Source organism: Saccoglossus kowalevskii, chromosome 11 (genome assembly GCF_978046115.1).
Source record: "Saccoglossus kowalevskii chromosome 11, keSacKowa6.1, whole genome shotgun sequence".
Classification (NCBI taxonomy): domain Eukaryota; kingdom Metazoa; phylum Hemichordata; class Enteropneusta; family Harrimaniidae; genus Saccoglossus; species Saccoglossus kowalevskii.
Genome location: NC_140651.1, coordinates 18,934,676 through 18,958,384, shown reverse-complemented (window position 1 = coordinate 18,958,384; position 23,709 = coordinate 18,934,676). Strand labels below are relative to the sequence as shown.

The following is a 23,709-nucleotide window of genomic DNA, read 5'->3' as shown; positions in this document are numbered from 1 at the left end:
TATAGATTCTAAATATAGTAGGTCTAATAGTTCCAAAGACATATTCGTCAAAGCATAATTTTACGGATAATACATTACTTGCAGGAGCATACACATATAATAGTAAAACTGACCAATCCAGATGTTTTAAATACTCGAGTAATCTGTATTATGAACACACGTTTGTATTGAAATTATGCAAAGATTATTGAGCTAGTATTATTTTACTATTTAGTTTGTACTAGTTAAAATCCTTGAGATTATCAATGTTTTAGATGTAGCAAAATAAACTAATCTTCCCTGATCTGTGTAACCATAGTAACTGATTGTACTCGGTCATAGAAAGAGAAATTAACGCTAGTTAAGGAACTAAAGTAAGTCTCGAGGCTCTCATTCTATACGAGATCTCGGCCATTGCGTCAGTGAATTATTATAATTAGTGTTTTGTTTTATAAATCAGGATAAAATATTCAATTCAACAAAGCATATACACAACAAGACGTTAAAAAACAATAATAATACATTTGAGAATTTGCAAAGATTTTAGATATATTGTTACAGTCGGTTAGTATCCTTTGTTCCTTTCTCAATTACGTCTGCCCCTCTGTTATCTATGCCTTTCATCTCATTGTGTTCATACTTTGGCAAGTTCGTCCCATTCTGCGAATTGGAATCGTCGGGTGACTTTGATTTCCTGTGTAATGAGGTCAATGAATATCAGTTACATAATAAATTGTCACGTTAACATTTACTGATTATTAATAACATATCTCTAGGAGATGTTCCTGATAAAGACTAATGATTGCCGATATATATTCGCGTGGCATCTCCTCACTTTCTGTGTGCCCGAAGGGAAAACAGACAAAATTTGAAATTTGTTTCAAATTACATGTAAATTCGTGACATCGATACGCAATGTAGTATGTTTATGCGTCACTTCTAACGGGACATAAACCTGATAAAATGCACTTACTTTCCAAAACGTTCTCCCTCCATAAGAGTCTCTGGAAGTTTCTGATTACGTGTTTCAGGTAACAGTAATGTTAACAATCCAGCTAAAATTGACGTTGCTCCAAATATGATGATTGGTAATGGTTCCCATAGTGTTTTAATCAATATCATCTGTGGTGCTAGAATACCGCCCACCCTGGCACACATTGAGGAAAATCCCATTCCAATTGTTCTAGAAAATCAAACACAAAAAAACAATGCATGTTATTTCTTAGCAATTTCGAAATCTGTAAAAAAAATATTACATTGAAAATTAAAGGGCAGGAAATACCTGACAGGGGTCGGGTAGATTTCTGCTGAGAATACATAGACAATGGCGAATGCAGCTGAAACAGCGAATTTCCCAGTCATTGCAAGAGCGATTCCAATCCATTGCAGTTCACCTGAAGTAGAACACAGACAATTACATTGTTCTCGGTGTGAATAAAAAGATACACATATATTCTCTGCGCAAATGTGTCGAAGTAGATGTTCAATCGCATTGGATTTGTTTCAACGTCAGAGCAGACTTGTTCACTTTACAATCACAGATAGATAATCACGAACGAAAACCATCACTGTTATGTTTGTGTGTTGAAAAACAACGCTTATAGCTTTTTCAATGTTGTGATCTCTTAGCAATTCGTTCATAGTGTACAAGAAACACTTACAAGCTGGTGTGAACAACGTAAGTACACAGGCTACCCCTCCTAATATCAATGTTGATGACAGAGACCATCGACGTCCAAAGCGAGTCTCGGGAAGAAATAGAGCTAGAATATACGCTGGTATCTCCACTGCCCCCGACAAGAATGCGTTCAAGTAATCGTTTCCTCCTAGATTAGATGTGTTCAATGATAGACCATAATAGACCATACTTATAGTAAACCTTTTAAGATAGTGATAGATACAGACAGTATATAAGTATTATTTCTTTTAATATGACAGTTATGTGACGGGTGATTGAATGCGTACTATATCTCTAGGTAAAAGTAACATTAAATTAGTTTGTCTAACATATCTAACAACATAATGATGTCTATGTGTCATGTCAATAAATTCGAAAACAGGTAGAAATGACCTACTGGCACCGGATCATGTGGTGCGAAGGAGATTCAATCAAGCTATTTGTGCTGAAGTGATAGATACAGACAGTTTATAAGTATTATTTCTTTTAATATGACAGTTATGTGACGGGTGATTGAATGCGTACTATATCTCTAGGTAAAAGTAACATTAAATTAGTTTGTCTAACATATCCAACAACATAATGATGTCTATGTGTCATGTCAATAAATTCGAAAACAGGTAGAAATGACCTATTGGCACCAGATCATGTGGTGCGAAGGAGATTCAATCAAGCTATTTGTGCTGAACGCGAGGTTTAGAAAAGGTTAGTTGGTTGTCAACATTAAACATTAAACAACTTTCATAATCAGAGACGGCAAAATACGTTATTCATTTATCGTATGTACTTGTAATCTGGGTGAGTAAAAATCAATTTATGTGATAAACGTGATCCGAGTGTGTAATGCAAATTAAAATCAACAAACGGCACGTGTGATACTAGTAAGGTGACGCCCAAGAAGCATTAGTGAATACACAATATCTGTATCTTTAAAGTCCGAAAAATGTAAGGCAGATTCTGGCATATCTTCTCGTCGCCTATAACTGCTCTCAGTATAATATCAATTGACCATTGTATATTGAACAATTTATTCTATTCCCTTGAAGTAGTGTCACAATTATGCTATTTCACATGACGCTGATGACATTTTGAATACGTCTGGTCCACTTATTCCGTTAAATTTGTTATTCTTTTTTTTTTGTAACCAACTATAACACAAACGCTATGTCAATTTGTTTGTACTTTAAACCTACTTTGTTCACATCATTTTGTACATTTATTGGGACACAAATAGGACTATGCGATGTTAATCATGGGACATAAACTAAGTGCCAGGCCAGACTTACACATGCATGATATGAATTGGTACAAAAAACGTTAGTCTTATAAATCCTACCTTTTTGAAACAAACTGCGAACAAAATTCTAAAAAATAGACGAAATAATATTACAGTGTACAAATAAACTTTATCGTAATAACGAGTGAATTAAAACTGTGTATCAATCTGATTAAAATCTGATGTAGTGTACGGGCTTTAATTATTGTGGCTATAAACTTATTTTAATTTTATTTTTTTATTACTTTTGTTATTAATGCCGTTTTATTTTATTATTTTACTTTGATTTTGATTTTGTGATTTTTTTTTAATTCTGCCCTACCTACATCTGATCCGACGCCTATGTAAGTCCCGTTCAAATCTCGCATAAGTAACAGCCAATCACAGCCCCCCTTTTATACAGGCTGTCGGTTGCTTACTCTTCAGTGTAGCGATACTCTACGGGCAATCTTTCTGTACATTATATTGTGCCCACTTGAATAAACCATTAATAGAAAATTGCTAGTATATTTTTATTTGCAAAAGAAATTCCACAGCATTTTACAATTTTTGTCATTACATTGAATATTTTTTTCACTTCCAACAAATGTGTACACTTCCAGATACATCTTCGCCAACCAAGGTTCGTTCATTCAGTCATCGCTTCACTTTTACATCACTGAGCATAATTATCTAGAATGGAAGCAAAAAAATAAGTAAATCGTAATGATTAGAACACTGTAAAACAGCTATAGTAAACAATGCAAACTGATTTTAAATTGTATAACGGTCACCGGCCCACGGCATCGACGCAGAAAATTGGAGCAAAAAAATATTTCCTGATCCATTGCCATGTGTTCCAATAAAAAAATATTTTATTCCAGTCTAAATCAGCTCAATTACTTTAATAAAGAGTTATTGTATAATGTACAAAATGATGATACAATTTGATGAATATTTACAGCTACGGCTTCAATACCGTGGACGATGTTGGCCCGATCTTCAACAAAACATCACCCGTCTCCAGGGCAGGCGACTGGAAAAAGACACTGGTGTTCGGTCGAAACGGCGGAAACAAAATCGTCACTCCCAGAATAACTATGCAAAATAACGATCTAAAGTCGAACCATTCGAGCCACAATATTAACGTCGGTATAATCCGCCATTTTATTTGAGTGTGTTTGCCACCCAACTCCGCCCGGTGACTTCATCATGTGCGCTATAGAAGGAGGTATGTGATTCGTTGACTAAAATCGTCGATAGTGGGTCTCGTTGAAATCTCGTTACATAGGCATCGGCTCAGATGTAGGTAGGGCGGAATTAAAAAAATCACAAAATCAAAATCAAAGTAAAATAATAAAATAAAATAAAATAAAATAAAAGGGCATTAATAACAAAAGTAATAAAAAATAAAATTAAAATAAGTTTATAGCCAAAATAATTAAAGCCCGTACACTACATCAGATTTTAATCAGATTGAACTGTGTATATGGTGTGTGTATAAGTTTGTAGTATTCGTGTTACGTCTACGCTGTGTGGGTGAATATGAAATTGTCTTGTTATATCTACTCTATACAAACACTGGTATACTCACCAGTTGTAGAATATGTTCAATGATTTTTTGCGCATATTTGGCATACGAAACAAATCTAGCGCATTTCCCTTTTCTTCCTCATCCTAGAATAAGAATTGAATGTCATAGTATGACTCGAGGTTGTTTCATTCACGCCGCTAGTCTAAGACGCACTATACATATGCAAAGACCAAGACACACAAAAAGATGCTTTAAATGTGTATATGCAATATAGAACAGGAAAACGTGGATCTCATTATGGTTTAACAGTGACCAACTATAAACCCAAAACATCGAATGGTGATACAACACATACCTTGGGTTTGGTAGTTTCTACAGTGTCTTGGGATATTTCTTTATACACACTGTCCGGAACGTCGACCTTATTTACTTTAGCACAGTCTCTAATGATCTTTCCAGCTCTTTTGTTTTTACCAACCGAAAGCAGCCATCTTGGAGACTCTGGCAGAATCCTGTGAATAAACAATTCTAGTACGACTACTCTCGTGTGAATAAGCTTATATGCATATAATGCCGACTCGCTCTCTATTTTCAGAATTTACTGCACGTTCAATCTGCTATACATTAAATGGCGGCGGTCGTCGTTACTCTTCATGTTTGCTATGGTTCTCAAGCGCAGCACGGTGACCATCGCCCTTTAAGTACTCGACGCAAAATAAATGTTGACAAAGCTGAACCACAATGCTGGACATAAAACGTACATATAGTGAATACGAATTGCGATTGCATTCAAACATTGCTATAGTATCACGTTATTCACGTTGCAAAAGGAATATATATATATATGATCGTGTTTCAGCGAAGCTCGGCGAAGTTTACCAAAGCACGTGCTGCTTTAGTGCTGTTATGTCAAAGTGACTCACAATAAATCACTTACCACCAAAATGTTAGAAATATAGATGCCGGCACTGCTAAAGTTAATTGCAGTTTCCACCAGTATCTAATCAAATACGCTAATCCAGCTAGAAGCATGTACCCAAAACTGAAGAAAAACTCAATCACAATACCAGTGAACACTCTCTTTGATGGACCAACGAGTTCCGTACCTGTACACAGTAAATGGTTTATGTTTAATATTGAATAATAAAGTAAGGTAGATTACGAGATTTTGTTATTAAATAACGCTTTGTGTTGATCGTACCTAAAACAAAGCTGACGAGGAACATGCCCATGCCTCCACATCCAACGATGAGTCTGAAGAAAGAATAGACGGCGATATTCGGGGAAAATGCACATGCGGTACCTCCAAAGGCCATGCACATAACTGCTAACATCAATGCCGGTAAGCGACCAATTCTGAAAAAAAAGAAAATAGAAATTCAAGTATTTGCTGTGGTTGGTGGATATTCCCTATCCATGTTTAACTCTCAAAAGCAACTCTGAAGTCTACCACCATTTTAGTACTTTAGAACTAAACTAAACTAAACTAAACTAAACTAAACTAAACTAAACTAAACTAAACTAAACTAAACTAAACTAAACTGAACTGAACTGAACTGAACTGAACTGAACTGAACTGAACTGACTAGACTAGACTAGACTAGACTAGACTAGACTAGACTAGACTAGACTAGACTAGACTAGACTAGACTAGACTAGACTAGACTAAACTAAACTAAACTAAACTAAACTAAACTAAACTAAACTAAACTAAACAATGTTAAATACATAACAAGTTTGACTTATAAATATAGTTGAAATATTTCTACAAAAAAAATTGAATCTAAATGTCTTCTCATATAGACTCTGGTAAAGCCCAATTCAATCATACAATTGGCAATTATTGCAACATCCTAAAACAGTAATATATTCGAATCGTTAGAATGTTTGGTAAAAATCAATTCAAAATTATTAAGTTCGTTTTATGTTGAATTTAATGTTCGAAGATAACATTGACCTCTTCCTTATAAACATTGTCTCCATTTCAGTATCGACAAATTTGATATAAATCACAACCAACTGACTCAATATCAAAATACAATTAATATATGTTATATGTTATACGAGGTGTTTCAAGTGAGTTAGTTTTAGATTGGTCACAGTCATGAATGCATCGTAGCGCACCAATAAAGAGAAAAACAGCTAGGCAAAGGCATAAAATTATCTAAATGATATTTGCATCTTTGAAGTTTTAACTGGTCGGCCAGGTCATACCGCCATTTTAAAAAAACAAAAATGTATAATGCGTGTATGAGTTTTAAACATGATCGGTAAAAACATGTCAGACATAAGGTTTTTTGAACCATATTCATTTAAAAAGATGGCCGTTTATTGTTCATTTTACTACGATCTGCAAAATAAAGTCGGAGATTTCGGAATGACTAACACAGTACACTTGATTTTGGTAAAATCTCAGTACTAAAATGTCCGCTATTTGACCATTTCGAACCGGGTCATGTAACTAATAAACGTGCATATGTATCACAGAATGTGTGCGATGTTTAAACGTGATCAGTCTAGGCTTCTCTGGGACACACGTACGAGCATTCGGCCGGAAAAACGGACGCATGTACAGAAGTAAAATAATTATTTGGGTGAAAGTGATAAATAATAATGAAAAAATGAATACAACGTGTACAATGGTTATACACTTAAAAAACACTCAGTATGATCGTAAGTTACAGAACGGTGTAATTACACTAACATTTGAGCAGCTGTTCTGCTACAGAATGAGATATATTATTGGCTGGCTTAATATGCCACAATGATTATGGGATTCAACGGTACTTATCTTAATGTACAATTTTCCAACGATAATAAAAAGTACTGGTTACCAAGGAGAATGTGCAAAAGTATACCCAATCAAGTTACCATTCTGAAAAACGATATATACAAAAGCGATATTAGTTGGAAGGATTATACTCACTTATCAGACAGAGCTCCAAAGACCAAGGCACCAACCATCAATCCAACCATGTACATAGAAGACGACAGTGCGCCTAAATAATAACGATCACAAACCAGGTCAAACTGTAAAAACGAAAATGAGATATTACAAATTATGTAAATATATATTGAGAATTACCTGCTTGTTGTATATGACTACGTACTTACAATGTTTTGAAGGAAATTTATCAAGACAAACCTCACTTTTGATACGCACGTGTTATTCTGTCCTATACTAGAATTCAAGTATAAACTTTATATAATATTAAAAGGCGGTAGTCGTCGCGCCACGCATGCGCGATGTATATGGGTCTCATATAAACAAGGATGGCGACTTTGGCTGTTGCGCAGATCAACGAGTACAAACTAAGGAGTTATCAAGCTTTAGTCTGGTATTTTTAGGGAAGGTATCGAAGGAGTCACCGGAGGTAATTAGTGCAAGTCGCGCCCAGGTCAAATATCATACTTGTGATTTCAATTAGAAGAGCGCATTGGATTCTGGGAAAATCAATGTTTATCAACACAAATGTCACACATGCGCAGAGCGACGACTACCGCGCTATAACTTACAGCCTGACAACGTCGAGTTTGTAGCCATCAAAAGGGTGTCCGTTTTCTGGGGCGCCCTCAATTGACGCCAATTAAGTCAAAGTAGGTATGGGACGCTGTCTTCGTCGAGCTACAAACTCAAAGTATGTATATCGCATACTCGTTGTGAACTACCAGGTCAAAGTACACCTGTTTAGTGGTGACACTAACATTAAGGTTCAAGTAATACGTAATGTATGCATGAATTGCATTTTACTTTGAATCCCACTACTATCTATACAGTATCAGTACAACACACTGAAATAACAATCATGTTATTGTCGACGTAGTGACCTGTACTGATCCATCATAACACGGAGTCATGACAACCTGACACGTACATAAATATTCAGCTTTTTTTCACAGAGATATATTACCTCTAATAAATATTATTATTATGAGCCACTCTTTGCGAATTCGGAAAGTGGATCGAGGTCGCTAATATGATCATATGCAAAGTCCGGGTTTTCGGTGCCGCGATAATATTCTTTATAGACTGGATACAGCTTTTGCGGCCCGAGGTCGTGTGGCGCCCGAGCTTGCAAGCCGTGTCCGGTCCATAAATGTTTTATCATAAACTTATATAGATGTAATCACAATTTTACTACAGCGTGACCTTAAAGCGCGGTAGTCGTCGCGCTGCGCATGTGCGAGATATATGGGTCTCGTATAAACAAAGATGACGACTTTGACTGTTGCGCAGATCAACGAGTACGAACTGACACGTTTCCAAGCTGTAATTAGGTAATTTTCATGTGATTGGAAGGTATCGAAGGAGTCACCGGCGGTAATCAGTGCAAGTCGCGTCCAGGTCAAACCTCATACTTGTGATTTCCATTTGAAAAGCGCATTGGATTGTGGGAAAATCAATGTTTATCAACACAAATGTCAAACATGCGCAGCGCGACGACTACCGTGCTTTAAACACCATGACGCGTTTTGTTTTGATTGATGAAAGCTGGGCGCCCTGGACCAGATGTCACGGTGATACGGGAAATTATTGCCCTGATTTGAGGGCGCACTTCTCATAGCGTTACGAGGCCGGGGAATATGAGCTAGTATGATAAAGCTGAAATATTTCCCCATTCAATGTTAGCTTATAGTGCTTCTTGTTATGAACACGGGCTGTAATTTTTACATCGCTAATAAATAGTTTACATTAGTAAGCTGCCTTTCAAGGTTGTGCGCACTGGACATGTTTTGTGTGAATTTGACATTGATTGATGCGTGGGTTACCGCCCTCAACTTGAAATCAAAAGCCTGTTAGAAAACAAATTATTGCTGCATAACAAATTACTGGTACATAAATTGTTTAGTTATCGAAGTGCCTAAATCTAAACGACTTGTTTTGGTTATCCAACAACCTAACAGCGACCGGCGAGACCTACACGTTTCTCAGCTCAGTGGATGGGAAAACGTTCAACATTTCGCGACCCAAACACAATATAGGGTATGCGAAAGGTCACCATACTCTTCATATGTGTTTTTATCGACATATGTTTTAGTGCACGTGATAAATAAACAGGTGCTATTGACAGTCATAATGTATTGTCAAATCGGGGGAGTCGTCACTTGCGCAGGCGGCAAACGACCATAACATGTCGCTGCTTACAAACAACAGTAACTATGTGTCTTTCCTTTTATAAGAGCGTTATTATCGTACCTTGGAACTTAGTTCCACGCATGCGCAGGCGACTACCCCTCTGATTTAAATGATTGCAGAGTGAACGGCAATCATCAACTAACGCGCAGTTGTAATGGCAATGACGTAATAATATTAGTTCTACTCTGTTTAGCTTAAAGTAGCAACGAGGTAAAAAAGAAATTTGATTCAGACATTTGCTAAATGTTACTTCGCTTACCTCTAATGTCTATACATTGCGGGTTTGCCGACACATTCATTCAGAAGCTAGAAACATGCGTTTCGATTTTTGTTATCGACGCGGCTTTAGTTTAATCTGTCTGTCAAAACTGTCAGCGTATTGTCGGTAGCATATTGTAGTTATCTAGTCGTACACAGAAGACAAGCCAGGTAAAGGAAAGAAATGGACTCAGTCATAAAACCTACATACGAAGGTCTTGTGCAATTAACAGGTCTTTCACCTGACTTAACATTATATTGTCTTCAATACGTCAATAAGTAGTAAAACACAAAACAATGGCCAAAGTAAGCGTTAGGTAAACCCCGGAGATACTCACCATGATTTGGGGTGGGCGTTACAAACTGGAGCCAAAACGATCATCAGCGTTGAAGGTGCTTTTGCCCAAAAAATGGCATTTTAGCTTAAACATTTTGTCTGAAATTGCTGAAAATCTTAAAATGGTGGTCGAAACCTTAAGTATAGAAATTCCCCTTCCCGCGGGTAACCAATGCGGCATATGAACTAACTTATTTGCCTATATCTAAGCTTCCAGATAATTTATAGGTTGTTATAGTATAGCACGCTTAGTAATGTTTAAAGAATGTCTAAAACGCAGTGCAAGTCTGAATGCTCATAAACTTACGATTGACTTTAATTTAAACGTAATGCCCGCATCGATATTATTTTAATCAGGTACGACATATTGTTAACAAAACCAGGATGAAACTGTGTCACCACCGAAATACTTTTCACACAAAACAGCGGTCAAACGTCCAGTGACTGCAATATCATATATAGTGGATGTAATTATGGTATACGTATGCCAACTATTAATATATTCATGGTTAACGTTCACGGGCTTCAAAATAAATACGTGAAATTATATTATGATTAGTTCAGTTTAAATGGGTGATTTTAAGTATGCTAATATATTAAATACGCGTACTAAGAGAAAAAGTTACATGAATTCGTACGTAACGAGTTGTTGCAAGCAAGAACACGTTTTACAACCCTGCTTGAAACATTTACTGATAGTTTTAAGTAGATACAAATTGTCCACAAAATTTCATGAGCATACACATATACTTGATTGGCCTGCCATATTTTGTGGCGTGCATATAGAAGTGTGTGCTAATTTTTGTTCATTAATTGGATTTACTAGGAAATCCGAACAACTCGCAGACAGGTGTAAAACAGTGCGTTTCTGGAACCATCGTACACGTTATTTCATTTAAAATAGTCTAAATACAGGAAAGGCTGGCAGTTGAAGTGACATACCGCTCTGACCATGGGCTCTTAGACGAAATACCTTTTTTTCTCTCTCTAGTATATTTTACTAGTGAAATCATAGTCACGTGGTGGTGAACGCCCATTGATCAATCATGATTAAAAATATTTGAGATATTTGAGGTATTTTGGTAAATTTTCACATGTAATATTTAATGTTTAAGTATTCAGCACGTTAACCTCACAATCGGAGAATGGCATCAATGATACACATTCACTGTCACAGTCTGTGCCTATTTTAACATAAACACAAACAACGTATCTTGCCCTCAACTTTGCCATTATGATGGGTCATAACTTACGTCGATATATGTAAGTGTTTTGCTAGGGATGCAGTATGTGTTTATTTTGTGTTGTAAACTGACTATTTATTACACATGAGAACTTACCTCTTGAAATACGGTTGATTTGTACTGTGATCGGTCGTATTTCCATCCATGATTACATTCTATAGTATCATTGGTGTATGTCTTGTTTTCATAGCGTTCACAATTACTGTAAACCAAACCATTGTCGCACTGATAGGAACTGTCCTCCGATGGTATACTGTGGTTCTTTACTAAATCTTGGCAGAACATTACTGTGTTGTTAAGACTGCATTCGTGTTCGTACTTATCCAACTCCGGAACATAGCACCAATGGTCAGTTTCGGCGGCCAAGAACACTTGGGCGAACGCATGGGACGCTGGTAAGATGGCTACAAAGCATAACAGAATGTATGCACGTTTCTGATACAGTCCAAACTCTCCCAAATACTCGAGGATATCGTCAAACTGTAGCATGGTTTTTGTTTAGCAAGACCCGACAGATGAGGCAGCTTTGCGAGTGTGTACAATAATAAGCTACCAATCAAGTATTTGACCCCTTTATGTCTACGGGAGAGTGTGTGTGTGTGTTGTTTATTTATTGCCACAATAAAAAAAAATAATGTTCAAACGAACGTGATAGTGGTGGGTAAATCTTGTAACCGGGATTTATGTTGCGTTCCCCACAAGACAACTCGAAACCCACCAATTTTAACATATCTAAATTTTTTACCATCATTTGAAAGGGACACCCCCACGTATAATAGCTTATTCCTCGTCCACGGTCAAATAGTCAATCAACCCCTCGAAAAAAAACACGTTGGAAGCGGGCGTCGCCCCTAGAAATCAGGCTGATAATCTTTGCCCCTCAAAATGCAGAAAATAGCGCTTCAGAAGATCAAAATTGTTAAAGGAGAGCATGCCCCGGACCCCTAAGTAGAAATGGTGAGCAGACCCCCTCCCTTCAGAATTTCGTGCCGCCGCATCTGAGAGTATACAACGTCGGCATTGTATACGGGAAGGGTAAACACCCACTTCAAGCCTAGTCTAGTACGCGCCAGTGTCCGTAAGTGGTCTTTTAAATTTTAAAATGAAAACTTAATACAGTCGATGACGACACACTATTATTACTAACACGATCTTCATGCTGGCATCTTTTTAGCTGTCAATTTGTGCAAACAGAACTTCTTCAAGAAGAGAAAAAAACATCACGCTGTGTGGGTTGTTTGTGGTATGTTAACTGTTGTTATGAAAACACGTTCGGCAATAAAATTAATATTTGCTTTGTCATTAACAGCGTGATTGTGATGAATTATGTTTGGTGGTATTATAGTCCAAACTATGTCCAACGGACGTGCAATGATCGCTTACAGTCAGCGTAGGTTTATAGCGTGGTTGTAACATGGATACATACAGGCGTTGTCGGCCGCTCGACATATGCGTGGTATTAATAGAGTAATTTAATTATTGCATATATATAACTAACCAGACCGGGTTTGCTACTTAACATATGGGAATATTGTCGTAGTAAATAAAGTGTGGTATATATATAAATTTAACTCACCAGGCCGTTAATGTCACACGTCTTTCATATTTTACTGAGAAATGTCAATATTTATTCCGATAGTACTCGCGTTTGTTTTTGTTTTTGTGTTTGTTTTTTTATTTCAGTACATGTCCTTTGACCGAATGCAGACTTCTTAATGGTGCGCTCGTTGCTCATAAGTTATAAAGTAATAAAACCGACTTGACTTCCATATTGATCAATCATTCCTGTGTCCAAAGGTTACTAAACATATTTATGACACTCCAGCTGTCTGTTATAAAAAAACTTACCAATAACCTTAACACTGTTATTTATCGTGATAATAAAACTCACAAGTTCCTTCTGAGTGGGAATTGGCGAGACATACGCTGACAGTACATTTAACATTTGCAGTCACTCTTACGGTCGACTGATCACTTGTTCAGACCATTGATTGACATTCGTACGGATAACAGGTGTTAGTGATTCTTAGCCAGTAATGATCAACTTTTTGAACAGACCAAGCTATCTGCAGTATTATTCAATCAGCAACTAAATCGCGACTAAGCTTTTATAATAACATTGCCGAGTGAGTTTATGTGCTGTTTACTTAGTCCATCTTGTGTAATAGCCATGCCTTTCATATGTTTACATAGTCGTTCGTGGATGTAATGTTTTAAGGAGCGAGCTGGAGAACGTTACGACGGTTATTAAACAGATGAAAATCATCTACGCATGCGCACACACAGTTAAATGTAATTGGGCGGTTTCGTCTTTCTATCTCGCGTCAAAGTTTATATCTCACTAGTGTCCTCGTACTCGTTCCATATCCTGTACATAATATCTGTTATTGTTTTATATTTATATAGAGGCTCCCACAGTTCACGTAAGTGCATCACCGTCGATCCCAGGTTTACGCATGCGTACGAGCATCAATATTTAAAAGTACAAAATACCATCCAGAAGTGATAACAACACATACACTACTATTAATAGTGAGTGCGGTTACTATCTCTACACATACGTTAGTCTAATGTGTATTGCCGTCCTACACTGATATATCGTCCAATACGAAACGTGTTGATGGTGCTGGTTCATTTACAGTTCATCCATATAAGCAATGATACTGAGTTATTTGGGTCATGACTATAGTTCTATAGTTACTAGTTCATGTCGGCGATGACACTTCCGATGGAATGACATGAATATTTAAAAACAACTGGCATGCCTTCACCTCATGCTGAACTCAGTTGGCGATGTAGGTAGACGAGGAGTGATTTACTGCAGAGGACGTGACAAAGTCGGTATTCATTAAATTAATTATACAGAACTTAAATATATATATATACATATATATATATATATATATATATATATATATATATATATATATATATATATATATATATATATATATATATATATATATATATATATATATTATATATATATATATATATGCAATATTGGTCGATTCCAAGATTGGAATAACATTTTGGAGAATATTCATTATATCGAACGTGTCTTCGTCATTTATCAAACAGGCTATGGTCTATTACATGCAAACGTGATTTCAACTAATTTCAGTTTGACCAGCGCAAACACGCCGAGCGTTATTGTTGAAGAGATCAAAGTTGGCTTACAAGCACTATATATCACGTGACACGCAAACTTTGTGTGACCTTTACACTAATCCAATATGAATGCAGGTCATACGTACTAACCAATGCAATGACATATTTGTCATTATTAGAAACACGAATGAATTTTTATAATGCAGGAGTGAAATTCTTTTCTGTTTACTCACATTAGTTTTTTCGCGTAACAATCAGTTTATTGTGATGACATTAGCTCAGGCTATCTTAGGTGACAAAATGTTTATTACGAAAATTACGCCAGCATAATCAATAAAATGTATTTACTCGAGTGACCTAATAATAGCGAATGATATACATATACAGTTCATAGTCGCGAGGTAGTATTAGCATGTACATGGAAAGTAATATCATGCGTATGAACTCACTACGAAGTCCATGTGTTTAATGAATCTGATAAACGATGAGTTGCAATCAACGAGACATAATAGTTGTAGAGAGTATGGTAATGCACGAATATTTATTGAGAAAATTAATCCGTGAAATACATAACATTAAAGCAAACTCACTCGAATTGCACTAAATCTACTATGGAATTGGTGATTTTACCAAGCAACGCGGACTATTTCACTAATATTTTTTGTCATTATCAACATACGATATATTTCTATAATTCATTAAAACTTAACTTGAGAGAAATTACAGATATAAATTACAATGAGTATGGACTGGATCAACTTTCCCAACACTACCAGTAGTATTATGCTTTTGATTTATTTGAGAAACATGATTTCATGTTTCAGCGGAATACTGAAACAATTGTGTTTAGCCATATGTGTTTTTCGATTGTTTACACTGTTTTCTATATTTAGATAATAGTTGCAAGGGACCGTAATTTGTCATCTGTTCTTGTGTTTCAACTTATCATATGAAGTATTTTATTAATTACATTTCTTCTCGTACAGCATACGGCATAAGATGTGTACACACAGCTTAGTCTGGAAAACATCGTCATGACAATTATAATATATTGATAATGAATAAAGCTTGATCAAGAAGACCAAGGCCTGTTCGTTAAATGATAGTTTTCAAAACTAAAGGTAAAATACGAGTTGGCATGATAATTGACAACGTGGATAATTATGGAATTACATCGTTTGCTTTACAAAAATACTCACTATAATTCTTACGGTAAGGTGATGTTAAAGGGCGGTAGTCCGAGTCGTCGCGTCACGCATGCGCGAGATATATGGGTCTCATATAAACAAAGATGGCGACTTTGACTGTTACGCAGATCAACGAGTACAAGCTGAGACGTCACCAAGCCTTGAGGGATATTTTTAGGTAATTGGAAGGTATCGAAGGAGACACAGGCGGTAATTAGTGCAAGTCGCGCCCAGGTCAAACCTCATATTTGTGATTTCCATTAGCAAGGCGCATTGTATTGTGGGAAAGTCAATGTTTATCAACACAAATTTTGCGCAGCGCGACGACCACCGCCCTTGAATGTAAAAAACACATAATTCACACAATTTAGATCAAAACTCATTATGACTGATTAGTTTCATCTTGAATTCATTTAAATATGTAGACAGTGGAATCGAACATATCGAACCACCAATTTTACAACATGCTGTATATTTAAATTATCAAATGGCACACATAACACGTAATTGCACTATTGGAATTATTGGCTGGTTTTCATTTTCCTCTCATTCACGGTATCATCACTTTTCAAATTGCTATCGATTGTATTCATCATTACACCACACGTGGTGTCTGCGGTGCTGTCTGTATTCAGTCTACCGAACGATTGTTTGTTCCTGTGACAGATAAGGTGAAATATTAGTAACATCGATTGTTTTAAGATACAGGGAAATATGTTTTCACAATGTAAAGACATTCCGGAGATAGATATTTAAGATTCATCGGCCCATTTAAAGCGGGAGGGTCGTCACCTGCGCACGCGCGGGAATTGAGTCCCAAGCGACGATAACAACACACGCTAAAACGCAAAGGTTCATGGGTAGACGTTTGTTTGTAAACAATGTCACGCTATGGCCTTCTGACGCATGCGCAGGTGACGACTCCCCGCTTTAAAAAAACACACGATTATTTGAGACACTGAACTGCACTAAAACAATACCGTATAATAATTATGTGTATTAGTGTGGGCTATACTACATTCTAAAACAGCTAATGTACAACTGACTGTGTAGTTTTCTCGGAATCAATAACATATGGTGACAAAGTATTGTTTGTTTGTTTCACTGCTTCAAAACAGTTGATTAGTCTGTACCCCGACACGATTTGCCCCATAACCTTGACATGTGCGTACATCGATGTACAATGCACACACCAATTGTTATGTGCGCCAACGTTCCGAGTTAATAATACATCAACAAATAAATCTACAATTCGAGCAAATTATAGATTTAAAAATGATACTTACTTTCCAAACATTTCACCATCCTGAAGCGTCTCTGGAAGTTTGTGATGACGTGTTTCCGGTAACAATAATGTTAATAACCCAGCCACAATAGACGTTGATCCAAATATGATGAGTGGTAATGGTTCCCACAATGCTTTGATTAATATCATCTGTGGTGCTAGAATTCCACCTATTCTGCCACACAGCGATGATAGACCCATTCCGATGGTTCTGCGTTGAAAATGAGATAAATCATAATAGTTACCCTGGTTTCATTAAGCGGACACATACAAATCAAATATTAAATGGTTTATACCTGATAGGCGTTGGGTATATCTCAGCAGAGAATATATATATGATGCCAAAAGCAGCAGTAATTGCGAATTTTCCAATCATCGCCAACGTTATGCCAATCCATTCTAATTTACCTGGAAAAATTAATAAATATAAATATAACTTCACAATATGTTTTTGAGACGTATACTTTGTATAAATTGTCGCAGTGTAATAAAAATATAATAAATATATATATTTATATTATAATATCGAAAGAAATATAACTTCAAAATATCTTTTTATTTTGGTCGCAGTGTACTAGGTAGCAATTTGGAATGAACATTATCGAACGTTCATCATATACGCCGAATATACGCTTCGAACATGTTCCTGTTGATTTACATCTTGTTCATGGCAGTTTATTACACATTTGGTATTAGACACAGCAATTAACATCTGAAATTAAACAAATAATATAATGTTGTGATATAATGTGTGCTTGTGTTTTAAACTTTCCCTGTGCATTCACGTACTATGTAATCACAGTAAGAACAAATTGCAGGTTTGCTCCATTCAAAGCGATACTTACAAGATGGTGTGAATAGAGTAAGTACACATGCCACTCCCCCGAGTATCAAGGTTGATGACTGAGACCAACGACGTCCCAGTCTTGTTTCAGGTAGAAATATAGCTAGAATATAAGCTGGCACTTCAACTGCGCCCGCTAGAAAAGCGTTCAAATAGTCGTTGCCTCCAAGATTGGAAGTGTTGAGTGATAGACCATAGTACACCATGGCTGCGGTGAACCTGTTACATTGTAAACAAACGAGACAAACCAAACTGTGATTCAAAAAAAATATTATGAAAATAATGAGACTATAATAAAGATTTGATAACATGACATGTGTGTCCGTAGCGTTGTTAATAACAAAGTAGGTAGAAGCCACTGCTATATACTTTAATGTATCGTGTGTTATAGTGGCACAGGATGAAAAAGTGAAAAGCGTGAATTTAGGTCACATTTGAAAAGTATCATGATTCATACATATGCCATGAAATAATTCGATGTAGTTGTTGTGAAAATAGCTCGTATATTTGCATTTCGTATTGTCTTCATCCAAAGTGCCCATATATTGAGGCTATTTGAACTTGAGATTGTCAAGTTTCTGAATCGGTAACAGTGTGTTTTGTTTGGTTGAAGTCGATGGTATCATCAGTCTCGTCGCATAAGCTTCACGACATCTAGAACGAGACAGACTATATACTGTATACTGAGTGCTATATAGTTATTGTGATGGATATGAATCTCTAGCTGCTTACCAGTTGTAAAATATGTTAAGTGTTTTTCTTCTCATATTTGGTAAACGGAATAGATCAAGGGCGTTTCCCATTTCTTCTTTATTCTACATGAATATAGCAAGTGTTATGCCACATGGAATATGAAATATTACTGATAACGTGAACACATTTGGTATGGATTGTTGCATAATGATACCAATAGCATATGATATAAAATTATACTGCTATTTACGTGATAATTACCAAATAATAACTAAAGACATGAAATAAACATATGAAAACTATGTTCACAAGAAAAAAATAATTCCGATCTTACACACTCGCAAATGTTGATATCCTATTTATCACATGTATGCATTTCAATTTGCTTTGCCGGCAAAAAATAACATTAGAGACGTTATTTGTGCGCACGTTTAAAAAATAACATTAGAGACGTTATTTGTGCGCACGTTTAAATGTCTTAACCCGTTCTACGCATTTGCATACAGTAACATCGTTGTTTTAACAGACGATGCGTCCAATTAAACGGCTGTGATTAAATAAATAACTATTATTTTGGAATCATTAATGTAATTGCAGAGACACTTTGGCAACACTTTTACCTACATTATGAACTAGTTCTATCAGCAAATTGCATGCATATGAACAGTCATTCTGCAAGCAGTAGCGGTGATTTTATTGCAGAAAATGAATCCTTTGCGTTGCTACTATAAGGTTGGCGAAATACATTTTAAAAAACGCGTATTAATGGATGCATGACACTAAGAAACTATGGATATATAGCGAAAACATTCAGATTAAAGGTACTTTCAATATTTATTTCTAGTCATTAAACGAGCTATGTTTTGGCATTTTAGTAGGTGACTAGTTCGAGACGTTACCGTTTCAAGTTGTTTGTCGCTTAGGGGGTATGATATGAACAAAACAGTACATTTACAGGATATATGTCACTGCATACATGTGATAATACAGTTCAGCTAGTGCATCGAGAGATGTCCCCATGGGAGTTGACTCATGAATTTATCACCATTCACTTACAGCACATGTGCATTTGAAGAGTTCAAAGTCACAGGGATATAATTATCTACCTCAGGTTTGGGATCATCCACATCTTTTGACATCTCTTCATACATACTGTCCGGAACTGTGACTTTGTTCACTTCAGCACATACTTTGATGATCTTATTAGCTCTGTTGTATTTGCCAACTGAAAGAAGCCATCTTGGAGACTCTGGTATTAACCTAAGGAAACAAAACAATGAGATCAGGAACAAATACTTAGACATGGAAACTAATTATGGAATACACTGCACAGAGCATTACATTTATTTACGATTTGATAATGGAGACAAACATTACATGTAGGATAACGAGTTCGATTCCACATGTATGTTTAAACACATATACTGGTACACCGACTATAATATATAATAGTTATTGCTATGTGACGTACTTTTGTAATGTGACATACTGGTACCAAAAATTAATATAGCGACCAGGCTCACGTGTGATATCGTCATCTCACTCATCACTATACTTACCACCAAAATGATAAGAAAATAGCTGTAGGTATTGATATGCATAACTGTAGTATCCACCAATATCTGATGAAATACGCGAACACTGCTAAAATCGTACACCCAATACTTGTGAAAGACGACACAACCATTCCCGCAATCACTCGTTTAGATGGACCAACATATTCAGTGGCTGTGTAAAGAATAATTGATTGTTTGTATTCCGCTTATACATGAACACTGGGATAATCACTTATGTATCCACTGCAACACTTAATAGGAATATTCCCCTTACAAATAGGTTAGGAAATGAACTTAATAATGCATACACATTGGCAGAGTCAGCTGGCGCACACGTGATAATAAAATAAATACGATATTTACTATATGGGGGCCATGTTGAATGACGCATAAAACTAAATAAAAGACAAGTTGTGAAACGCGTTTTTTTCAGATTCCTACAAATCAGGACAAAAATACCAGTCTTTCACAAAAATACGGTCCGTTGGGGTTATATTAAGCCAACCGATAACAAAATTCGGCCTAATTCGTCGTTTTTGTGTGGAAAAATCCCTTGCATACAAACACCTAATTACGCGAAGAACAAGAACCAAGAACACTTTCCTGGGGGTATTTAAAACTAAAAATTGGCATTCCAGCTCAGCAGCCAATCAGCGACGGCCTAACGCTTAGATGACAATTTCGGTTTCAAATACCCCGGCTTAGTGTTCTAGGTTCTTCGCGTAATTAGGTGTTCATATGCAAGGGCTTTTTCCACACAAAAACGACGAATTGGGCCGAGTTTTGTTATCGGTTGGCTTAATATAACCCCAACGGACCGTATTTTTGTGAAAGATTGGTATTTTTGTCCTGATTCGTAGGAATCTGAAAAACGCGTTTCACAACTTGTCTCTTATTTCGTTTTATGCGTCATTCAAGATGGCTGCCCCCATATAGTAAATATCGTATTTATTTTAGTATCACTGTGCACATTGGTTACAGTTGAAGACTTCTCAATGAAGAATTGTATTTGACTATGATAAAACGTAGTTGTATATAACACACCAAGCTCAAAACGTCTCTGACTTCAAACAATGGTTTATTTCATAACGTTTCGGGGAGATGTAAAACCCCCTTTATCAAACAAAAAACTAAAATGGATAAAAACAAACAAATATCAGGGTTGCTGTACTATAAGGGACACAATGTATAAATACACTCTAGGTGTATAGTAAAAGCAAATAGATCAAGAACTTTCTAGCCAAATTAATATGGATAAAACGTAAGTAAAGTTGTAAAAACTAAGAAAATTGCCTGCTACTAGTGTGTACAGTGATGTCAGTAAAGTACTGAGAAAGTAATTAGAAACTGAATAACAACAGGTCATGAATAATTATGAACAGAAGGTATGAATGAGGCGCCCTCAATAGTCAAATAAAGAATTACAAAATATGTTCTTCTCTTCTGTTCATGACATAGCATACATAACATTTGATCAAACTTGAGCGTACCTTCATCCGCACAGTGCCTTAAATCGTGTTTCATCCAAACTTACCTAAAACGAAAGCAATAAGCCACACGCCAATCACGCCACAGCCAATAATTAGTCTGCAGATTGAATATACGATGATATTCGGTGAAAACGCACACGCAGTACCTGCAACCAGCATGCACAATACTGCCAACATCATTGAAGGCATACGACCAATTCTGTGAGTGTGAAAAATGAGTACGGTGAATCGTTACAGGCTGAATGTATTTACACATATCAACATTAAACAAGAAATATCAACAAAAGTAGAAAAAAAAGAAATACGTCGTCGTCAAAGTGTGGTGAACGCATCAGTTAACATAATTTCGGATTAAATTTTTTTCGTTTTAATATTGTTGTGATTTTAACCAACAATGAAATCTGTTTCATGAGTTGTATATTGTATATATAACACAACACATCTTAAATGTCATCTACATCATCATTATTTCAAAGGCGTGTTAAAAATGTTTCAACCCTTAAAACATTGTATAACAGTATTAAATATTATAACTGTACTCACTTGTCAGATAAAGCACCGAAAATTACCCCTCCGACCAATAATCCTAGTTGGAACATAGAGGATGATAAAGCAGCGAGGAAATAACGATTGCAGACCAAATCAAACTGAAATGTAACGTCAGAATATTCACTTAATAAAATGTTGTTTACTATATATTTATTTAACAAATACAAGCGATTGGAATTACAGCAGTTCATTTGTTTTATCGTTATTGTAATCGCGACATTTTTGTCGTCTTGGGATGCCTTAACCCCAACAAACAATATCTTATGTAACAAATGACTGTCCACAGGGTTACATTTGGGTAGTTTATCCTGCAAAATCAGTTTTGAATATCACTCTAGGTGGAGCATACAAATTCAAAGCTTTTTGAATTTTGTCCAGTTATCTGAATGTGTCTGTCATGTCTCTGTGTGTTAGGTTTCACTAAGTGAACCGCGATACTTAATCTAGAATTGAATTTCTGTAATTTTTGTATAAAGCCTAAAGCCTAAAATGTGATGTAGACTTGCTTCTTTGACAAATACTACAACTAAACTACATTTAGCAGAATTTCGTTCAAATTTGATTCGAACTATTGGTCTTCTCTAGAGAAAACAAGCACATGTTAAGGTACTATGTTGTGACAGTGTTTGGAGCTATATGCCAGATGTAATTGTTGGCAAAGTGTGCTTGCAAATTTGTATAGCTGATTTTAAGTTCATGAGCGACAGTGACAGTGGCAGTGGAAATGGCAGTTACTGTGCTGTGTCGTTATATCTGAGTGGAACCCTAGATTTTGCGGCGTCACTGCAAATCAAATGTGTAAACATGAGTAAATTAAATAAAACTTCACTAAAACTTATTCAATAGACAACTAGTTTTGTATTATGCATATGTTTGTTCGGCTTAGTATTTGCATAAACATGATGAATTAGCGTAGATTTCTCACCTCCTGAAATACGGTTGATTTGTACTGCGATCGGTCGTATCTCCATCCATGATTACATTTCATAGTATCATTGGAGTATGACAGGTTTTCATAGCGTTCACAATTACTGTAAACCAAACCACTACCACACTGACTAGAGCTTTCCATTGATGGGATACTGTGGTTCTTCATCATATCTTGGCAAAACATTACTGTGTTGCTCACATTGCAATCTTCTCCATATTTTTCCAGCTCCGGAATATAACACCAATGGTCAGTTTCAGCCGCTAAGAATACTTGGGCAAACGCATGAGAGGCCGGTAGTGTGTAAACAAGGCAAAGTAGAAAGTATGCACGTTTCTGGTAGAGTCCAAACTCTCCCAAATACTCGAGGACATCATCGAACTGCAGCATTTTATCTGTGTGTTCTGTACAGTCTTGGGTCGCTTAGAGGTAAAGTACGTTGCATGCTTTGCATATTTTTTTGTGGAGTTGTAAAAATAAATCACGGTGCAATGAATCACTGCTACATGTCATGTGTGACCAAGGGAGTAATAGGATCAAGGTTATGAGTGGGGCAGTGAAACCATGTCAGGTAAAATATATATATATTTTTTAATTTGGTCGTATTATTATGAGGTTATTAAGAGAATACCGTAAAGTATGAA

At 36.2% G+C, this 23,709-nt stretch overlaps 1 long non-coding RNA gene and 1 pseudogene across 1 annotated transcript; both read right to left on the bottom strand.

The window, feature by feature from the left end:
* Nucleotides 1-534: 534 nt before the first annotated feature.
* LOC100371377 (uncharacterized) lies at nucleotides 535-23,455 on the bottom strand (annotated as a pseudogene).
* Nucleotides 3,480-4,225, bottom strand: LOC146736265 (uncharacterized). The gene is made up of 2 exons (XR_014930829.1): nucleotides 3,875-4,225; nucleotides 3,480-3,605 (listed from the first exon to the last, which is right to left on the bottom strand). It is a non-coding gene; the product is annotated as an uncharacterized LOC146736265 (long non-coding RNA).
* Nucleotides 23,456-23,709: the final 254 nt, after the last annotated feature.